Source organism: Anser anser (assembly GCF_964211835.1).
Source record: "Anser anser genome assembly, chromosome: 1".
In the NCBI taxonomy this organism is placed as follows: domain Eukaryota; kingdom Metazoa; phylum Chordata; class Aves; order Anseriformes; family Anatidae; genus Anser; species Anser anser.
Window position 1 is genome coordinate 120309939 of NC_139720.1, and position 20670 is coordinate 120330608.

Sequence of the window (20670 nt, forward strand, 5' to 3'; positions counted from 1 at the left end):
ACTTTGCTGGCATCGGTCTGGGCATGCTTGCTCATGGGGTACCGTGGGTGTACAAGCCCTGGGAAGAGGAAGATCTCTGAGGAGAAGGAAAAGAGGTTGTCCAGTCACAGGCTGGCCCAAATCCTGCCCCATCAGCCATGCCCGCTGGCTGGCTGTGCTGACCTGGGGCAGTCCATTGCTTCCTGCAGCGGAGGCGTACCTACGGGCACGGATCCAGCACGGAAAGCTCTCAGGAGTGCATTCAGGCCACGCTAGACCCGATCTTACGTATTTTCTCCCCGGTTTTTCATAACGTCAGAGATTTAAAAAGTTCTAATGATAAACCATCTGGAATAGGTTTCTTTTCAAAAGAAAAGAATGAAATAGATGTGAGTTGGCAGGAGCTTTCAGAGCGATTTCCCCCACCCCCCTCTGTTTATATATTATGCAGAGAACTCTGCAGGAAAATGGGATACACGAAGTTGAGCATTTCATGACAAGTTGTCACATTCTGTGCATAAATTTCTGTAAAGTGTTAGGCACCAGTGGTGGGAGGAGATATTAGGTCATTCACTGCTAATCCTGGAAAGTTTAGGGGACTTTGCGTGTCCTTTGAGAGCGTCCCTTTGATGGAATAAACATCACCTGCCCAGAATGATTCCTTCGTGGTGCGTATAATCCATGCATTTATTCGATGAAGGTACCTGTAAAACAACAGCAATGACCCAACAACACTCCCAGTACTAATATCATTCTTATCCCCCTTTTCATCTTTATGTCTTCCAGCTTTCTAGTGCATAAAATAACAAGAGCTAAAAGTAATACTCAGTCCCTTTTCTTCTTAAAAGCACATTACAAGTACTAAACTTAATTCCTTTTCTGTCTGTTTTCAGAAGGTTAACTCTGTTTTTTTGCAGATTTAAGCATTAGAAGGTCTTTGAGTGACAGATGTTAAGAACCTCTGAACATCCGAGCCCTATTAAACACTCCCCAGGTGCACGTGAGGGACATATCAGAACCAGCAACAGAATTTGGATGGTCCCAGCTCCAAACTTTGTGGTCTAATCACACCTCTCTCAGATGCTGTTTGCAGGTGATGGCGGAAGGGCACTGCATTTCTGATGGTTCGGCGTTTGCTGGGGAGGCTTGCTTTAGGACACAGTTTTCCTGCAATGATGAGCTCCTGTATTACTCCAGCATTATTCCTGAGCAGTGCTTGGCACCATTGTCTTTGCTCCCTAGGAGGAGGATAATCTAGCACTGAATCTAGCACTGCTGTAGGGGGTGAGTGGGGATTTTTTTTTTTCTCTTAGCATTATTAGGACATAGAGGCAAAATTTCTCTTTGCTGAAATTAATTCCTCGTTCCCCTTCCCCCACCCTATTTCATGTAAACTCGTGAAAGCAATATGCTTTCTGAAGGTGTGTTTGGAGAGTTATTGCTTAAACCCACAGGGAGAGCACGTCTCTCACATAAACTGTGGTTGATGGTAATCTGGGCAGTACTTGTACCGTTGTACAGGCACAGGCCTGATGCTGGCATGACTTGCTAAAGTCCTCAAATCTGCAGTTTGCCTGGACATTTTCAGTGGTAGCCTCAGAAAGCAGTTAGTACTGATAAAACTAGGAGCACTGCTCTGTAGAGCCCAGGAAATATTTCCCATTGACCTGATAAAACCTCTGTCAGGTGGAACACCCCTGGGTAAACCTCAGCGGTGCAAGTGCCCTCTCCACAGCCTGCCCAGCCCATGGAAAAGTCCCTGGTTCAGGGGACTTCCAGGAACACGTATAGCATTATGTATTCAGGCTATTCATATTGCAAACAAGGCAGAACTGCTCAAATAACCCCAGAAACGAAGTCCAGTCCCCTTGGTCTGTTGGTTTGTTCCCACCACAAAGATTAAAATACAAATCTTGATCGTAATATCAAATCTCACTGCCTCCCTGCCATGCTGTATTGCCTGGATGAGGAGGAAAGGGGAAACTTTGTTTTAATTCCCTTCAAATTAATGAGAGACTGAGATAGCTCATCCAGACAGTAACAGGGGTTATTATGTTTCATAACCACATCCAACCAAGGATGTGTTGTGCAGAATTCAGAGTCAACAAGAGTCTCTGGTATCAGGGTCAAGTCAGTACATCCTCTGTAGCCAAAGTAATTCGGCTCAGCATGCTACCTATGTAGGAGAGGTGGCTGTGTGGCCATCAAATCTCAGGTCTAGGAGAAGGCTGATAAGATGCTGCTCAGTGGCATACATGGTAGTCCTTTCCAAATTCAGATTCTCTGCGCTGTATTTTCTCTTTGCACATCTCTTATCATGAATGTAAGTGCTTTAGCTTTCCACCTCCTATATATATATAAATTTATATATATATATATATATAAATTACCTTAATTTTTTTCTTGCTCTAATGATATAGATGAAATATTTAAGCTCACCCCTGCAACTCCCCTTGGGGCATCTGCCAGAAGGTTTGAAATCTGGGTGAGGGATGATGGAGGGGCATACACTGTTAATTAGTGGGGGATGGCAGCCCCCTAACACTTTGACTCATGCTCTTGTTGGCGGCTCCACAGTCTGACTTTGCAGGAGCCGATTCATGCAGGCGACTGCAAATAACTGGACTCCAGCAGCAGCTCCCGTTCTGACAGAAGAGAGCCAGCAACCAGCTTAATATCTTGCTGCAGCCAGCGAAGTCCTCCGGTGAGGAGCAGCAAAGTGAAGAAAAACAAAACCCATTCCAACCGCTGCCACAGCAGACAACAATTGAGAGCAAAGAATCATTTTATTGCATGTGGAGGGGGGGAATGAGGGAAAGAAAAGAGAACGAGATGGTATTTTTTACAACTAACGGTTTAATGGTTTCTTTCCTTTCTCTCCTTCCCATTAAAGGGGACAAAAATACACAGAAGGAGAATTCCACAGATTTCCATTCTTCTTGTAGGAAAGGGCTGTGCAGCCGTAGTTTCTTCCTCACATTAAGTTTTCAGAAGGAAAGTCAGTTCCCCTTTCTCTGGCTCCTCATAGCGGCATTTTTCTGGCTCCAGCAACCTAATAGGTTGATTGCTGAGCCTCTTCTGTTTCAATTACTTTTGATTGATTCTCAGGTCTGTGTCAGCCACTCAGTGCAGCCACCGTCCCAGGAACAAATCTGCAGCGGCTGAAGATGAAAATAGCTTCCATGACCACTTAGGAGGGGAGTTCAAGCATCTTTTCTAAGTATGAGGTTGCTGTAGCCTTCCCTCCAAATTTTCTCTCTGGCCAGGGCTGCTTATGATGAGGTTCCTGTTCCTTACAACTCGCTGAACAGCGCTTAGCCTCAGCCACAGCTAGGGAGGAGGGTGAAAGGAACTTTAATGTTGTTTGGCTGCTCAACCTGTGGTTTCTGGAGGGCACTGCTGTTACCCCACAGAGAGAGGCTGTGGCCTGGCAGAAGTCCCTCTAGGTTTAGGGAGTAGAGGGGGACAGAGGGAGAGGTGGGCACAGAGACTATAAGATGAGCCCTGGGGCCTTGGTTTCTTGTTCCTGATTTTACTGAAGGAGCAATTGGAGAGGGAAAGAAGAAGGGAGTCAGGAAAAGGAGCGGAGGTGACGGTGACTGGTTCCTTACAGAAACAGCCACCCTCTGTAGTCGCTTTTTATGCATCTGAGTCTTAGCAGCAGCAGCAGCCTCAAGCCTTCAGGCTGGCATAGGCAAAGGAGTAGTGAGGACACATCTGTATTGCTGCCCTGGCTGAGAGCTAATCTGGCTTCTTACATAAGTCAGAGCAGACTGAGTACTAAAGCAGTCTGGAGAATTGGGGATACTTGTGTCAACAGTAGGATTATATTTCTGTATTTTTAATTTCCTACTGTTGTTGTCCAATTCAACTCAGCATGGGATCACGGAATAATTCAGATCGGACAGGACGCGGGAGGCTCAGAGCAGAGTCAGCCTCAGGCCAGACCAGGCTGCTCAGGGCTGTGTCTGGTCAGGGATTGAAACCTCACAGGACACAGCCTGTACAGCCTCTCTGGGCAGGCTGCTCCGCTGCTAGACTGGCCTCACGGGGGATTTCTTTTCCTCGTATCTACTCTAAATGGCTCTTGTTTCAATTTATGCCTGTTGTCTCTTGTTCTCCTGCCCTGCACACAGGTGAAGTTCCCAGTTCACTTTTCTTGATGACCATCCTGTAGATGTGAGCAGGCCTCATATTTGCCTTTCTCCACTTGTCAGGGGAATCCCCAGCCCTCCACAGGCTTTAAGAGATGTTAGATTGGCCTTCAAGGACACAGGCCAGCTCTCTTGGTACTCCTGGACGTACGTGTTGGGTCTTGCGGACTTGAAGGGATCTCAGGCAATCCCCGACTTAATGCCTATCCACTTGCTGGTAATTTTCCTCCTTGAATCTTGCTTCTAAGCTTAGAAGCTTGGTAGACCTTGACAACGAGGACCACAGAAGTGAAAGCATTGAGTACCTTAGCCTTATCTGCGTTCCCTGCCACCAAATCACTTTCCCTATTCAGTGGGCCCACATTTTCTCTGTTCAAACTTTTCTGCTATTGCAATAAATGGCGTGGAAGGCTTTGTTTTGGGAGCTGTGGGTTCTCTTGTGGGTTGTGTGTGGTCTAGAAACAGCCCTCACCTCTACTGTGAAAAGATGGCGTGGGGTAGTAGAGTGGTGGTAGGGGGTGAATGTGCTGACAGATTTCATGGGGGCCTCTTCCTCCCACCCTGAAAGAAAGGAGGGGTGGTGCCAAAGGTGATCCAGGACCCTGCTCCTGCCCATGCTGAGAGGGCAGAGAGCCCAGGAAGGTGCCCAGGGGATTCAGGGGTCCCACCACAAGTGACAGCCACAGCCCAGGAGCTTCCATACCATTATCCCTCCTGTACCTTGGGGGTAGGGGACAGAAACAGACCGTGAGGGTGAGTTAATATGAATGGACATGCTGTGAAAAATGGATACTAAATTATCCCCCGATCCAATAAACCTCTCAGCCCACGCGCTCAGAAAAGCCTTGGTGAATAGACAGGCCTCACGAGTTGCGCAGCGGCTCAATAAAACCTGTCTCTGCCCTGTCAGATCGGGAAGGGAAACAAATGGCTGAATCCGGGGCCCTGCGCCGAGGAGGCCTCGCTCCTGCAGTGACAGCAGTGCCTTGCCTGCAGCCAGAGGAGAAACACCACGGGAGCTGCCTGAGGGTTTCCTTTGCTTCCCAATAACCTCATGGAGTGGCATTTTATGGTCCCGTACATGACTACTTTGGATCATAGGTGCCATAACAGCGTTTGAGTGGGCCCCAGCAGAGGGGCTGTGGTGGGGGCAGGAGAATGGAGGGACACGCCAGCCCCGCCACACCATCCAGCTTGCTGAGAAGGCCAGCAGCAGCTTTCTGGGTGGCAGCACCCTTATGGGGCTGCGTATGCCTTCACTGTTCGGCTTGGCCCAGTCTTTTCACTCAGTGTTGGTGTCCTGCCTTGATGAGACCTGGAGGAAAGGCACGATCCCACCATGTCAACACCAGTTTCTTCTGCTGCCTTTGATAGTGGCTCTTGCACCTCTACACATAGGTGTAAAATGATTCACGAGCATGTCTATGTGTTGTGTCTGCACTCAGGTTGTGTGTGAGCTGTTGCTCATACTTAAACACTGACATGGGTAGGGATACTGAAAATAAGAGATGATGATGTGCTCTCAACCACCAGCAGTTCACCTCCTGCCAATCACTACTGCTGTATTTCCTCCCCTTGTCAAAACCCGGGGAGAAGGGTTAGATGTGTGGTTCACCTGGAGGACCATCAGTTCTGAACTCTTCTGGGCAGGCTGCTCCGCCCAAGCCCACAAAGCTCAGAGGACGACTGGGGAATGGGTGAAACCACCCCTTGTGCAAATCCTCTGTGAAGGCTAAGCAAGCCCATCGCAGGATGTAGAGCAGGTGATTTGTGCTGGCAAAGCTTTTCAGCCCTGCCCCTGTGAGTGACCTACTCATGCTCACCCAGCCGGTCGCAAAGCCAGAAATAGCCAGGGCTGCTGGGGCCCTGCAGCCGGTCCGTGGCTGCTCTCCAGCTCTGACTGCTCACACCAGCTTGGTCGTGGGCTTCTTGCTGGTGGAAGGAGAGGTCTGCTCCCTGAAACGGCAGCTGAAGACACAGATGCTACACATTTTATATCATTGTTTTTGATACTGAGCAAATATGGCACAACTGGTTTGCCTCCTTTTTTTTTTGTTGCTGTTGTTGTTATCAGAGCCTGAAAATAAGGCTTCTATTGACACTGCAGTGATGGAAAGGAAGGGCTTGTCCTGCAGTTCTGGTTTAAAAATAAAAATAAAAACAACTTAAGAGAAACAGCTTGTGTCCCTTGTGAGTGGATGTAGGCTGTAATTTCAGCTCAAGTTTCTGCCATCATAACACTTGACAGCAAATGCTGTAGTCATGAGGATCCAGGCTTGTAAGGGCATTAGCAGTCAAATTTTCATTGGGTTTAGCGAGTGGCAGGTGCCTAAAAACCTTTACTGTCTGATCTGGGGTCTCTGTGACTATACCCTCAGAAATTGTTTGTTTGGATTAGATAGGTGGTTTCCTCTACTGTTTTTAAATAAGACTGTAGAAACAGGGCTCTCTGAAACTTAGCAAGTAATGGTAACAGGCCTTAATGTCTAAGTAATTATTAGCTACCCACAGAATAAATGGAAGATTAAAAGGAAGTAATCTTTTTTCTTCTTTGTTGCTTACTATTAATGGCTTCCTATTCTACATACTAAATGATTATTAAGACAGTGTTCCCTTGCAGAAAATCTGGAGCATTACAATTTGGTTTTACTGAGAGCAGAGAATAGGTTAACTTAAATGGGAAAGGCAAAATGGTAATAAGTTTTCATTTACAGGGACTTTGTCCAGGTCTAAATCCAAACAGTGCTTTTCACATACCAGTAGTCATTGGTGGCACTTGAAACTGAAGAGAAGAAAGCCTTTGTGTAAGAGGCAAGGGCATGCTTTGCATTCAGTTCTCTGTGGACTTCAACAGATTGCCTGTAAGAGTCCATGAAAAGCAGCATGGAAAACTAGTTTCAGTATTGTCATAAGCTCTGCCCCATGACTACTGAGGGGGGCCACATCTGCCTTAGAAAATATGCAGGGTCTACCAATTTAAAAAGGTTGAAAACCAGGGCACTATGAACATCAGGAAGAAAGTACTTGGCATCCCCTCTGACATGGGAAATACCAGATACGGGGTGAGGAGCCATGGCTAGGATAGTCATTGCCATGTAATGAGGAGGGAAAAATTCAGTCTTTCCAGCTCCATACCTCATAAAATCCAACTGAAATCAATCCAGGATTTTGCCAGTCATGAGCTATTCAGCAATCCCAAGGTCAGGCCAATGAAGTCTCCATCTCACATCATCATCTGCTTTCTTTATCCCTGTACTGCAGACAGGAAATCAAGAGACAGAGCTTGATCACTGCAATATAGGCAAACATTTGGGCCCAGACTGCAAAGTAATTAAGTGTGCATTAAGGCCCACTCCTGTTTAGCAAAGCCCTTATGTACATGCTTTAAGTGCCACTGGAGCTAGAAACACACAAAGAAACACATTCCTTCCAGGATCAGTGCTAACTACAGTATAAATATTTAGGAATATATTTAAAGGCTTTCTGGGCTGAACCCAGCTCTTACTGCTCAGACAAGTGCTGGAAGAACTGGGATCTTGCAAGTTGTTGTTGCAAGTTGGGGTGCGTGGACGGTGCTGGAGGCAGAGAGCTAGCATGGAAAGGGGGGCTTTCTGTGGCAGCAGGAGAGCAGAAATCAGTGAAGAGAGGGTAGCCAAAGTCTGAAGAATTGCAGGTATACTTTATGCGCATTTAAGGTTGAATTTTCATTCCGAGACTGTCGCATCTATGTACGGGATGGTTCTGGGAAACTGAAAAAGCAGAAGCCAAAACAATTCGTTCTTTTCTACCATGATATATAATTTCCTTCTCTGATAGAGCCTCCTGATTTCCATAGAGGAGAGGAGAGATGGGAAGGACTTTATGTAGTGTTTTGAACTCTTAGGATGGCATTCAATTAAGTAAATCAAAGGCAGGGTGGTTTCAGGGTTATATCCCCCCTATATTTAAAAGCACACATGTATGCTCATCCGATTAATATTCTCAGTACAAATGGCAAACAACTGCTTGAACTGCTTGACGGGGAGGAGGGACAGGTCCCCGCCCTGAAGATGAAATGCAAAGAAGGGGATGGTGCTGCAGGGGGGAAGGAACAAGGCATGAGCCAAGGCACTGTTGTTATTCCTGGCACACTCTGGAGCCTCCATCCCAGCCTGTGGCCTGCCTTTGATGTGGATCATTCCTTCTTTATCTAACAGCTTTCTTCCTGAGGTGCTCCAGAGCCTTTCACGCTCCTGGTTTTCATCCTTCCTCTCGAGGTGTTCCTGCACTGTCTTCTTTGAGGGCTTCTCTCCTCCCTGCTACAAGCCTTCCTCAGGACATCGCCTCAGTCCCTCTCCCCACTTCTCACTTGGTCCTTAAGTGGCTATATCCTCCCGCACACTTCAGCGATCATTTCTGTGCTGACAACTCACAGATCTGTTTCCCCAACACTACTCGGTCCACTCTCTGGCCGTTCCTGAAGCACCTCTTCCTTCGTGTTCCCTCCTGCCTCCCCCCAGGAATATTTAAAGCCTCTTCCCAGCTCGCCCCTCAGTCCTCTCCCCTCCTGCGTGCTGCCATGGGACTTGCAACAAGCCCCCCTACGTGCCCCAGAGGCTGAGCAGAGGGGAGGCAGGCAGAGCAGGGAGGTCAGTGGGCTCTCTGAGCCTGTGCCACCTGGGGAAATCCTCCCTCTCAGAGAGCCTGCCTTCCTTCCTGCCAGTTTGTCCTGGCTAACTTGCCTGGAGGAAAACTCACAAACCCTGCTTTTCAGCTAAATTTCATGCCCTTCTGAAAGAAAGGCCTCTATTTAATCATTCCAACACAGTCTAAAAACCCTAATTCCTTCAACATAGTTACAAACAGTTCTGATTATTTGTAGAAAAGCCTGAAAAGCGTTGAGTGTATTTTATTACCCATGAAAGGTGCCAAACTGGCAGCCACAGAGCCTTGTCCTCTATTTATCTCCAGAGCTGGATGGTACAAGCAGTACGCTTTCCCCAGAATGTCTCTCTGCTCACATTTTGAAAGGCACATGGTGACCTACCACCGCAGGACGGCTTTGGTACCCTCAGTTCAACCTGCTCCTTGTTCAGTGCCAGGGACACTACTGAAGTATGTCAGGCTGTTAGTGGGAGCAGCTGGGGAAGCCCCAGAGGGACTTACCACAAAAACCGCTAGGGGTGACTTGGTGTGTGGAGCTGTGCCTGCTCCTGTCTCTTCTGGCAGGCCAGGTCTCATGCAAAGTTGGTTATGATCCATGGAAGTGCTGCTCGAGGAGCTATGGATAGCCAGCTGGGGATGTATGGAAGAAACAGATCACACACTTCCTTGTTAAAGCAATAAATGCAGTAGATTTGCAGGGAAAAAAATGGAGCTTCATTTTTGCTACCAAAAGAAGGATTAGAAGATTGTTTTTGGGTACTTTTCATTGCAGACCTTAGCCATTGCTGTTCTAAGCCCACAGAAAAGCAAGAGCTCACAGGTACCACCTGCACTTAAAGCATCAGAGGTTATGGGCAGCCCAAACGTGCTCCTGGCAGCACATCCCCTCTCAGAGGCCAGGTTTAACCTCTTGCAGAGGCACCCTCCTGGACGTGCAGAAGTACAGCACTCCACCTCTGCTTTGCAGCAAGTGCCACTGAAGTCACGCCACAGAGAGGTAAGTAGCTTGCAGGATCTCTGCTATTTTTCTTCTTTGTGCCCTTCATCCTGCACCCGTTTGCAGCAATACACGCCAAACACGCAGCTGTGCAATGACATTTTCAAATCACACACTGATTTGCTAGGGTATGCAACAGAAATATTAAGCACTCATTGCTTAGGCCAGGCCAGGCCTTGTATTTTCTTTATGTGCACCGATGCTAAGAGTACAAAGAGGCAGAACTTTAAAGCTCTGCCAGTTTGGATGGAGTTGCTTTTTTATCCCAAAATGAAGTGTAGTCTGGGTGGAGGACTTGCTTCTTTGTCAATAATTAAACAGCTTTGCACTTGTTGGGGCAGCCCTGAATGTAGGTATGAGGATCAGCCAGCCTTGACCACAAGAGGCTAAAACATTCTGCCCGTCTGCACTATAGATTATTTTTTTCTAATATTTTCCAAAGAAAATAAGTCCTTTTACTATTAACCCTGTCAACTCCACTGGTGACAACAGACCTTTACAACAGATGGGGCACTTACCCTACTTTAGAGAGTAGAGTCTCCCTACCTGGAGATCTTTAAAGCCTCCTGGGCATGGTCCTGAGCAACCTGCTCTGGGTGGACCCTCTTGAGCAGGGGGTTGGACCAGACAATCTCCAGCCCTTCCTTCCATCCTCAGCCATCCTGTGATGCTGCGACACCAGGTAGCCATGTGCACTGAAGGAGTTGTCTGGGTTTGGCCTGCTTTGAGCAGAGCTTCATGTGAGGGTGCTTCCTAAAAACAAACCAGGCACAGGTGGTTTCTGCTTGGCTGTTGAGCATTGAGGTGGGATTCAGCTGCTGCTAGTGATGCTGGGACAGGATTACAAAACGACTTCAGCACAAATGAAGGGGAGGGATTTCTGTCAAGGGTTCAGGTTTATATTTCCCTCAGAGTGCATTTTTGAAGGACAGTAATGAAAGATCAATCAGTATTGCCCGTTTTGGAAGTTCATCACATCTTTGAGGACATTGTTGGGAAGTCCCATTGAGGATGAGCACAGGAGAGTGTTGCTAAAGAAATGAGAGAATATTTGGCCTCTGACAAAGGCCCCTACTTAAAAAGAAAAAAAAAAGTAAGAAAGAAATGCGAGGTCTTTATCTCTGGTCCACAGCACTCAGGGCAGAGTTTCAACTGAAGAATCCTTTGCTGTCCTCTGCAAAGGACATGATTTATTTACTTCTGAAAGCTGATGGGCTACAAGTCACCACGAGGTACCAGGCAGGGTAGCTGGATGTTTACACAAATGTGAGGGGACAGTCCTGCAGGATGGAGGAGCAGAGGAAGGGGATCTTTCTGCCTTGTCTTCAAAGTTTACCTTCTCTCTGCACCTGACAGGTAAAGGAAAGGCTGGAGTCACAGCACTGGAAAGCTGCCTCAGCTGAGCTGCTGCGCCTGTGGTGGATGCCTGTGTTCAGAGGAAAGCTCTGCTGGCCGGGGGGATGCCTCCCCTTGAGTAAATGCTCTGAAAAATGCATGGAGAGAGTTTCCTGTGGTCGTGCTTTCCTCTTCTCAAGGCCCTCTTCTGCAAATGGCCATCTGCAGATGGCCGGAAAAAAAAAAAAAAAGAAGAAAAAAACCTCTTCTTCCTCTCTGCCCCTCAACACATTTTGTCTCTTTTTCATGCTGGTTCCTGGTTATCTGACCACAGTCCTATGTGTGCTAAGCCCGAAGCAGGACCAGCCGAGCTGAGGAGGCTGATTCCAGCTCCCCGGAGCAGAGGGAAATGCTGCAAGGTCCGAGCACAGCTCCTCCCCAGAACGACAAAGAGCGAGGGCTGCTGCTAACCGAGACAGGTGAAAACCAGACCTTTCCTCTCCCCCTGATCCCCCCCTTTCCTGCTTTCTATTTCTCCTCTTTATTTATGTTAATGTGTTCTGCATTGGAGCCATAATTAAATACATATTCATATAGAAAATGTACAAAGCTTCTGCCTGTACTGTGAAGCTCTCTGGAGCTTAACTGCTTGAGACTTGTCACAGGAAAATATTTCTCCCCATGAAAAGAGGCTTCCTACAGCTGGGCTATATTATTGCCTTTTAATATTGCTGGCTCTCTCTACCCTGGGAAGGGTTCTCTGACAAACTCCTACTGGAGATACAGCTTTTGCCAGTGTAAGTTACACCAGTTTCCTGAAGAAACTGGGGCTTTCATTGCCAGAGGTATCTCACTGACGGTTGTAATTTGTTCCCACACTCTTTGCTATGCTGGCAAAACTTGAAAGTGCGGTTCGCTGTTTTTCTCTCGGTGCCTTTTCTCCTAAGTTAGCTTTTCTATCCTTGTGCTTACCCCAGCTGTTTCCCTGGGCACATCTGATCATCTATTGTCTTCACAATAGCTCTAAGTAATGAGAGGGGTGGGAAGATAATGCCGCTCGGAGGGTCTAATCAGATGCTGGTTCCCTGTAACCGAGCGATATCAAAATCTGGAGCCTGGTTCACTTCAGAAGGGAATGCAGTGGTGGAGGGGGCCAGGACAGCAGGAACAGTGTTTGGGAGCTGATTTGGGGTCAGTATGGCACAGAAGGGAGCAGAGGACAGCGTGGGTGGGGGAAGCACCCAGCAGAAGGCAAAGGCTGGTGACAGTGAAGGCAGCTAGCGGTGACAGCAGCTTTATCACGACAAGACAGACCGTGCTAACCATGACACGTCAAAGGCCGTTTCGCTTCCCAGGATCTCAGTCCCATGTTGGAAGCAGTTCTGTTTGGATCCGGCGAGATGACTGGCATCGTTCACAAGCTGGCTCTATCTCGGGCATTTTGCATCCTTAGACGTACACTGCACTTTATGAGTTGGGAAACGGAGTCCTCGATACGTCAGTGACATGCCAAAGCTCTAGCCAGTGTCGCCAGTACAAGCCCAGTATCACAGATTTTTAGTTTAGTTTGTGCATTTATGCTCTAACTGATAAACCATTCCACTTTTTGTGCTGATGGGATTGAGGAGCAAGGCCTGGAAGTATGGAGTGAGTTCCTGGAGACTCGTACAGATTAATTGCTTAAAAAATCCTGAGTGAAGTGTGTATTTTCATTGTACTGCCTGAAGAACGGAAGGAACCCTGGGATTACGGATCAAATGTGTGCTGGGTCCAGGACAACTGGATATTGCATCCTAACCCTTCCTTTCCAGCAACCAACCTATCTGAGAAGGTCGACACCCTCCTCTTTCCCTCTGTATGCCTCTCCTCACTTCCCGTAGTCTGGCTCATCCTCTGGCACACGATGCAAGCCTTGGCAGAAGATTAAAATCTTTGTGTGACGAGGTGACGCGCCAGTCCTCCCACCCCATCAGAAATGTTCCACGTGGCGGTCCTCCATCCCGAGGGAGAGCTCCCGTGCTGTGTGGTGGATCAGGTCAGAAGCAGCAGCTTATTACGGAAGCTCCCTGCGTCACCCATCCCCTGGTCCCTGCAAAACCACGTACAGAACCTGGATGCTCCCTGCGCAGGAATGTACCAGGCTCCAGGCTTGGTGCTGCAGGAATCAGAAGACGTTGGGAGAAGCAGCTGAATTTTAGGGCTTCATGAGCTGGTTGATGAAAAGGAAGCGATGTGCTTTTGGGTAACTCTTGGTGTGAGGCGCTTATTTTCAGAAACTGCACAAAGCCCAGTTCCCTGAGCAAGACAGCGGTAGATCAAGCCCGAGCTTCACAGTCATTTCAAGCAGGCATATATAGGTACTGCTACTGAAAGCAGGGGTCCCACACACAAAAGAACAACCAGGCTGAGTCAGAACAAAGCCACGTATCCTATTACTCTTTGCTTTGCCGGTCACTAGCAACAGCAGCTACATAAAATGTTTCAGCACCTGATGCACTGCTGCAGGCTGCCCTACAGCACGGCTGCAAGAAATCCAGGCTGTCCTGGACTTGAGACAACGGGGTAGGTTTTCTTTACACCCAGAAAGTTGGCAAGGCACCAGAACCAGCACAGGGTATGTGCCCAGCAAGTCTGAGGAGTTCGTACCGTATGCCCTTCGTGCCCTACAACTTTTATGAGGTTGCCTGTAACGCAGAAGCGCGTTAGCAGAGCCTGCAGTTGTTCCACATCTGAGACAAACTCATGTGTGAGTTTTTCTTACTCTGGAGAACAAGATCCCTGTGAATGTGTTGGAGTCTTAAGCCAGTCACAGCACCAGAGCTTGAATGTTCTGCCCTCTGTTGAGAGTTCCCCTTTGAAAAACCCAAACAAAACCCCAAAACCACAGTGGCAGTACACAGTTGCTGTAGTAAGCAGAATAAAACTCTCCTGCTGGCTGCCCTCTCCTGCTCCCCAGAGCTCACTCCCTTGCTGGATGCAAGAGCATGTGAGCCCACGCGGTGACCTGAATGAGGGAATTAGTCTGGATTAAAATTAACCAAGAAAAAAAAAAAAGTGCGTCTGTGGGATCAGTTCTCGTGAGGCCAAAGAGGAAGATGACCTCAGGGTGAGAACTGGTGGCAGGAGGCAGGGGATGCCGGGACAGCTTCGTCTGGCTCAGTCTGTGATCACCAAACCGTAGTGTCAGCTGCTGTCCCCTGCCAGGGCTGCGCTGTGAATCTGCTGCTCCCCAGCCTCGCACCAGCCTACAGACCGAATGGCCTTCTGCAGCTCAGCGAACGCGGAGAAGTGTCTCTGCACGACCCAGTTGCTGCTGGTCGCTCAACGCTCAGAAGCACGAACAGCTCACCTTCTGCTTCTGCCCCAGCCACGGTACATGTGGTCTGGAAACGGTCCATCTGGGCCGTGCCTTTCCCTCTGGGTAGCTGCTGGCAATGCAGAACCTGTGGTTTCCCTGTCTGACTGGAAGAGTGGGTTACTCTCAGCCTTTTTAAGACGTCTCTAACTGAAGCGGTTGCGCCAAGGACCAAATGGGAGTTGGGTGGCAGGCTGAAGCCACCATGGCATCTTCCCTGAGCTTGTGCTACGGCAAAGCAGAGCTCAGTTGGTTGAGAGAATCTGCCCCCCAAAAGCTTGGTGCTGCTGCAGGGAAATAATACAGGGTGGGGCAAAAATACTGCCTGGTATTTCATTTTTTTCACCTCATTTTTTTAGGCATTTCAGACATGCAGACGACACAAGCAAGCTCGAGTGTCTATCAGTGCCCACATGGGTGCCTTGTAATCAGCCTTCACCGTCCTGGTGGTGCTTCCACCCCCAATGTGCAGTCCCAGGCACAACCCCTTCATCTAGGCTGAGCCTGAGGATGTGAAAGGCTTGTACCGTATTTCATACGAGATGGTTAAGGATCAGTTTCTGAGAACAAAAGCAATCAGGCTGCTCGGACTCTTGTCTTCTTGCTGCCCAGGTGAAGATAATCAATAATTCAAACTTAAAGCAAGCCCAGTAAGACAGGGAACTCCACTTGCTCCTCCTCTGGACTTGTTAGAGCACCCTGGTCTGAGCCTTCGCCCTTTGGTTTGCTGCGCCACGCTGTGCTACCCCCCAGCTGCTGGCGTCGTGTCCTTGCCAGGTATTCCTCGCAGTGCACAGGGGCATCACACAGTCATCCGGGTGCTCTTGTTTAGGGGTGCTTTAAAAACACAGTTTAGTGCTTGGGATTTCTCTTCATGTTTGTGTCTCTGGTGCTACTGCTGGGAGCACAAATCTTCCCTCGTGGCAGGCATTTCCAGGGCGAAAGCATCTGAGGCCATGACTGCCTCCATTTTTGGTCTCTTGCTATGCTGAGCACATTGCCGCCCCTTAAATAATACTAAAAATAAGTAATGATTATTATTAATTCCTAGGTTCACTGCTTCACTGGCCAAGGTAGATAACAGTGGTTATTGGTGAGTCCTGCTCGGTCCTGCTGAGAGAATTCAGTGCGGAATGAATTTCCTGTGCGGGAAAAGAAGGATAATCAATGACGCACATCAATGGCTAGGGATGGGAGCATCTCACAAAAAAATGATCATGCCCTTCAAGAAGTTTCAAGCACTGTTAAAACTGGAGGTGAGGGGAATTAAGCCTTCCCTCTGCCCCCTCCGCTTCAGAGGAGAGTCAGAGGAGGAATCAAACAGTGCAGCTCCCATTGTCAAAGTTACCTCTGGAGGTAAAAAAGCACCTCAGGATGCACGATGGGTATAAGGATAACCTAGCAAATGCGGAGCACAACGGTGGTAAATTTTTTAAAAAAGTAAGTAAACAAGTGAATAGTCTTGTGAGTGTGTCTTCCTGGAACACGCATTTAAAGAAGTTTCCAAACCCCAGAAAGTCCACGTTTCTCCCACCTCACACTTGTCTTGCTCTCCTCTTCATCGCTCTCAGACAGCAACAGAAACCCCCCACCTTTGATTTACAATTAAATTAAGATTTACTTTGGTAAAAAGCGGCGCTTTTCCCCGCCTGCTTTGTTTTGTGCCTCCAGGCTGTGCAGACCCCTATTGCTTGCTGCGCGAGAGGCAGCGTCACACGGCTTGCGAGGAGCTGCAGGAACTGAAACCAGTTCTATGATTTATAGCACTAATAAGGCTCAACTGCCATTTCTTGTGGTTTCCTCCCAAGTTGTCTTTGATAATTTCTACTTGCGCTGTGTTTATTGTTGCTGCTGCTGCTAGGGTTCGGTTGGCAGGTAACTGTTGCGCCGTTTTTGCAGGGTCTGCTCTTTTTGGCTCTCTCTGTTGCGTGGTTATTATTAATAAACATTTATGTTTGGGGAGTGCCAGGAGGGGCCGGCGAGGCACCGGCCCCCTGCCTCACCCCTTCGTGCTCGGTGCTGCCGGAGGCACGAAGGAGGCGCCCTGCCATGGGGTGTTCGCAGCCGCACCTCGACAAGCCCTCCGCTGCACGGAGCAGCCAGCCTGCGGTGCGGCCATTCGGCCCCGCTCCAAGCGATGAGGCTGGCAGGGACCCCTGGAGACCACCTGCTCCAAGCCCTGCCCAAGCAGGGCCACCCAGTGCAGGCTGCCCAGGGCCGTGCCCAGGCGGCTTTTGGAGACCCCCAAGGAGGAGACCCCGCAGCTCTCGGGGCAGCCTGTGCCAGGGCTCCGTCAAGGCGCGGTCACCTCTTCTGCCATCAGTGCGACAAAGTCGGTGATCACCAGAGGAGAGGTCCTGAGGACAGTGTGCTGCTTTAATATAACCTTTTCGATTGCCCCAGCATGAACTTCCAGGGCTGGCGCTTGGATCCCTCAGCCTGGCCAGAGCAGGTCCCAGCGGTGGGGCTGGTTCCCAGCCGTTTGGAGGCAGGACATAGTTGGTACCAAGAAATCACAGTGGTAGAGAAACAGGGTCCTGCTGCTGCTGGGGAGAAAAACCCGTGTCAGGGGAGATTGGACGAGGAAGGACAGACTTCTCAGGGAACGGCGAGAGTAAACGTAAGCTGCCTCCTGTGTAGTCTGCTGGCTGGGTGAGAGAGAGTCCGTCTGTTCCCTCTAGTTTGTGTTTTTCTCCTGAGCTCACTTTTGGACTACTCTCTGCCTCTTTTTGTAAACTTGGCTCAAGGAAAGGCTGTGAAAACAACCAAACATTATCACCCAAGGATACTGGAGAGTCTTTGCTGCCTCTCACAGCTCTGCTTATATAATTTGCCTGGTAGCACAAGTGTGGAGGGCTACGGGTAACACCACGAAGGTGCTGATGAAGAGAGGCTGTGCCGTTTTTCCTTGCTCCTGAGCAGTAGCAGCAGCCTGTGGTTGGATGCAGCTCTGTGCATCACAGCACAGCTGTGTCTGGGTTTTCCCTGCTTCATCCCAGGCTGCACGCTGTGAGAGGGCACTGGTGGAGGTGGAATTACGGCAGGCCTGTCAGGCCACACTGGCTGAAAATTTCCGTGCTGAGGAAGGGAAATAAGGAGATGGGCACAGAGACGAGTACAAAACTCCCTGCTATTTCTTACCTGCCACGATCTTCAGAGCCAGCGAGGCCAGCATATTGCACATGACAGTTGGCCTGTCATCTGTACCAGGGCCACAAATCCTTTCTTTGTCAGCCTCTCCCATCACCAGGACCGTTTCGTTTGCCAGCTATGCAGCAGAAGGCTATTGCATGTTTGCCTGAAGGGCATTGGAGGGCCCTCAGCATCAGGTTTATCAGGGTGATGGTGTTACCTTCAAAGCTAGGCCACCCTAATGGCAGAGAACCCGAGACTTGGCATTGCCTTGTGCCCAGGAGAAGATAAAACCTCAGAGGAAAAGAAAATTAAAGGCATTGAAATATGAAAGCAGCAACAGAAGTTTCATAATGCAGCTTTTCTTATCTGAGCAAACTGCATACATCGGCTTTCTGGAGCCTGTAGTGTTTCAGGACATGCTTGGGTTTGAAAGGCTGGTGGGAACTCCTTTCATTTTCTGTGGTCTGATTTCTCAAGACAGGATGGTAACTTCTCTTGGAGCTTTCCTTGGAAAAGGCAAGGCCCTTGGCCAGCGGTGAGCCCCAGATCCTCTGCCACAGAACCTCCCTGCTCTCCAGAGCTACATCCAGGCACAAGTCTGGCTGTGGCCACAGCTTCTCACTGAGCCAGGGCTGGAAAGACAGCTCAGTTAAATCAACAACACTAGGACCACGCACTTCCAATATCAAGGCGGTTAGATCCATCTGTTGCTTTTTGGAAAATAGTAAATTATTGCTTCATCCCCTGCTTCATACACACACACACAAACACCCACAGACTTCACAGTCTGAGGATCTGCTGCCTTTCCTGCTAGAAGGGCAATTTCTATTCTCATTTTCTATGCTCATTTGCCAGTAAAACCAGCTCCTCTCTTAGGTGAGGTTTTGAAATAATTCTTACAGGCAGATAAGAGGACCCGCACTTCTAATACTTTAAAATAATCTTCATGACACTTTGCTGGGGTTCATTACTCTTTTCTGCTATCCCGGTGAAGATGAAGTGGAACAACCAAGGCCATTCAGGAAGTCAGCAACAACATCACTGTTCATGGCCCTCTAACTTGTCTTCCAGACCACGCAGGCGGCTCTAACCTGACCTGCTGCTGTGAGAAGCTTCACTGCGCCATTTGCACCATCTGATCGCTCACGGCACAATGAGGCGTTTGAGTCAATCTGTAGGTTGTTTATACTTGAGAAAAGAGCATTCACAGATGAGGTGGAGGGTTTTCCAGGCATTAGTACATACAGCAGATCAGAAAAAAGGGTAAAACACACAACTGCAATTCACTTTAAAACAAAGAAAATACTTTGTTGGGTTTTTACATTTCTGATCCCTTTTAAAATTAAGTAATGCTCCTTTTTTCTTTTTTCTCTTTTTTTTTCCTTCTTTCTTTTTCTCTCTTCCTTATAGACTTTTCCATCTTTGTTACTGAAGAAGAAAGAATAAGAAAGGGGAGGGGAAAAAGGGTCAGAAGACATTAGGAAATTCAAGTGGAACATGAAAATAAAAAATGGGTGAGATTCAGCTGCCTAACCTTAGGCAACAAGAGATATATGAGATACTTCAGGATTCCCTTCAGCAGCAGCTTTACAAAGGCATGGTATCTGTTAGGTCCTCTGTCATGTCTGCAGCTGTGCGCAGACGTCTTGGATGCTCCAGCATGTCTAAAGGGCAGCAGACGCCCTGGCTTGGGCAGCAAAATTGTCTTGACTCCTTCCGTCTTTGTTGAATAAAGCAGGAATTTTCTGAAAGATGCAAGGAATTTTAAGGAGGCAGAAAAACACCTACATATTTTGAGGGACTAAAAAGTAACATTCTCCCTTGTGCAAGTTTACGAAAATCTTAGAGTCAGTGTCAAGGCAATAGCACATGGCATGCCAGCCCAATTGTATTTGCTGCCATCTTCTATATGCACGCCATTAGCTGGCAGGCATACATAGAATTGAGGTTTCCGTAAGCTCTTCTTTTTAATGTAAAATTACCCCTCAGTGTGTTGAACTCATTTGTACCTTTAAGTTGTAAGGTGTTAAATAAAAGAATCTGGGTTTCTCTGTCAAGCTCTGTCTCACGTATATTCACACCATGAGGTATTGTGTATACGATGTTCGTAACTATCATTTTAAAGTTGTGTTAAAAATGTGCTTGGCGGTGCTCATGACAGGATATTCACTATTTGCCTGAAAACCTCATAACTTATATAAGCATTTACCATCAGCCCAGTCTAATCTAATCATAATCAATACCGATACTGTGGGATCTTGTAAAACATGACCCATGTGGCAAGTTCTGCCACTTGCTAATTATGCCCTTGGAGGCAGCAGTCAATAACTCCCAGGGGTTAGATGGTTCCTACTTAGTCAGGTGTTTTCACGGAGTAACACTGACATTCAATAAGGACTTCCACAACTGCAGAAAACTTTACATCCTGGCATACAAATTAGAAGGTGTGTGAAAGATCGCAAGCATTTGGAGAATTGCTTTGAAATAATAAAGAAGCCGACCATAGAGCCCTGCAATGCAGGCCTTTAGGGAACCGATGAGACAATTTTTCTTTTTTGAAAAAAAAATAATTAAAAGAAGTTTGTGTTTCATCTAAAACCAACACAGCAGCCTGAACTAGCACATAAGTCACTTTAAGTACTTCCTTCAAAAAAAAATGGTCAAAACCTTTGGCTTGGGTACTTCAGTGTGACTCCACAGAAGCTCTTCCAGCATCTGACAGGTGAGAATTTGTCCAAATCAGTAAGTTTGCTACTATTCAGAGCAGATAATCTTGTTCTTTCCTCCACATTTACTATGAAAACATTTGTGGCATGAGCAATTCATGAAATACAAAAACTTTAAAGGAAAAAGGATGGCAGAAAATATAAACTCACCGCCTTTTCCTCTCCTGGAGACCCAGATGCATAGAAACTCGTTTATCATTTTGTTTCAAGCTGTTGACGTAAGTGAATGAGTCTTGTGTGGAAAAAAAAAAAAACAAAAAAAACCCAACAACAACACATGCTGTTGGGTTTTTGTGCCACAGTTTGACTTTGTATGTCAATTGGTTTAGAGGAGCAAGAGGGTAG

The 20670-nt window shown here is 47.8% G+C and overlaps 2 long non-coding RNA genes across 6 annotated transcripts in view; one reads left to right on the forward strand and one right to left on the reverse strand.

Moving 5' to 3' along the window:
* Nucleotides 1-3321: 3321 nt before the first annotated feature.
* LOC310898315 lies at nt 3322-10456 on the reverse strand. 2 transcript variants are annotated; one of them, XR_014583191.1, is made up of 5 exons: nt 10321-10456; nt 9279-9407; nt 7269-7388; nt 6891-6992; nt 3322-6270 (listed from the first exon to the last, which is right to left on the reverse strand). It is a non-coding gene; the product is annotated as an uncharacterized lncRNA (long non-coding RNA). The 2 variants fall into 2 exon arrangements; XR_014583192.1 differs by having other exon boundaries at nt 3322-6992.
* Nucleotides 10457-10486: 30 nt separating this feature from the next.
* The window catches only part of LOC310898311, a 49368-nt gene continuing 39184 nt past the window's right edge, over nt 10487-20670 (forward strand). Inside the window, exons 1-2 of one of the 4 annotated variants that reach the window (XR_014583188.1) lie at nt 10487-11588; nt 12465-15549. This is a non-coding gene — a long non-coding RNA (uncharacterized lncRNA). Of the gene's footprint in view, nt 11589-12464; nt 15550-20670 lie in introns of those variants that run through there. The other 3 variants (XR_014583189.1, XR_014583187.1, XR_014583190.1) reach the window with 3 other exon arrangements.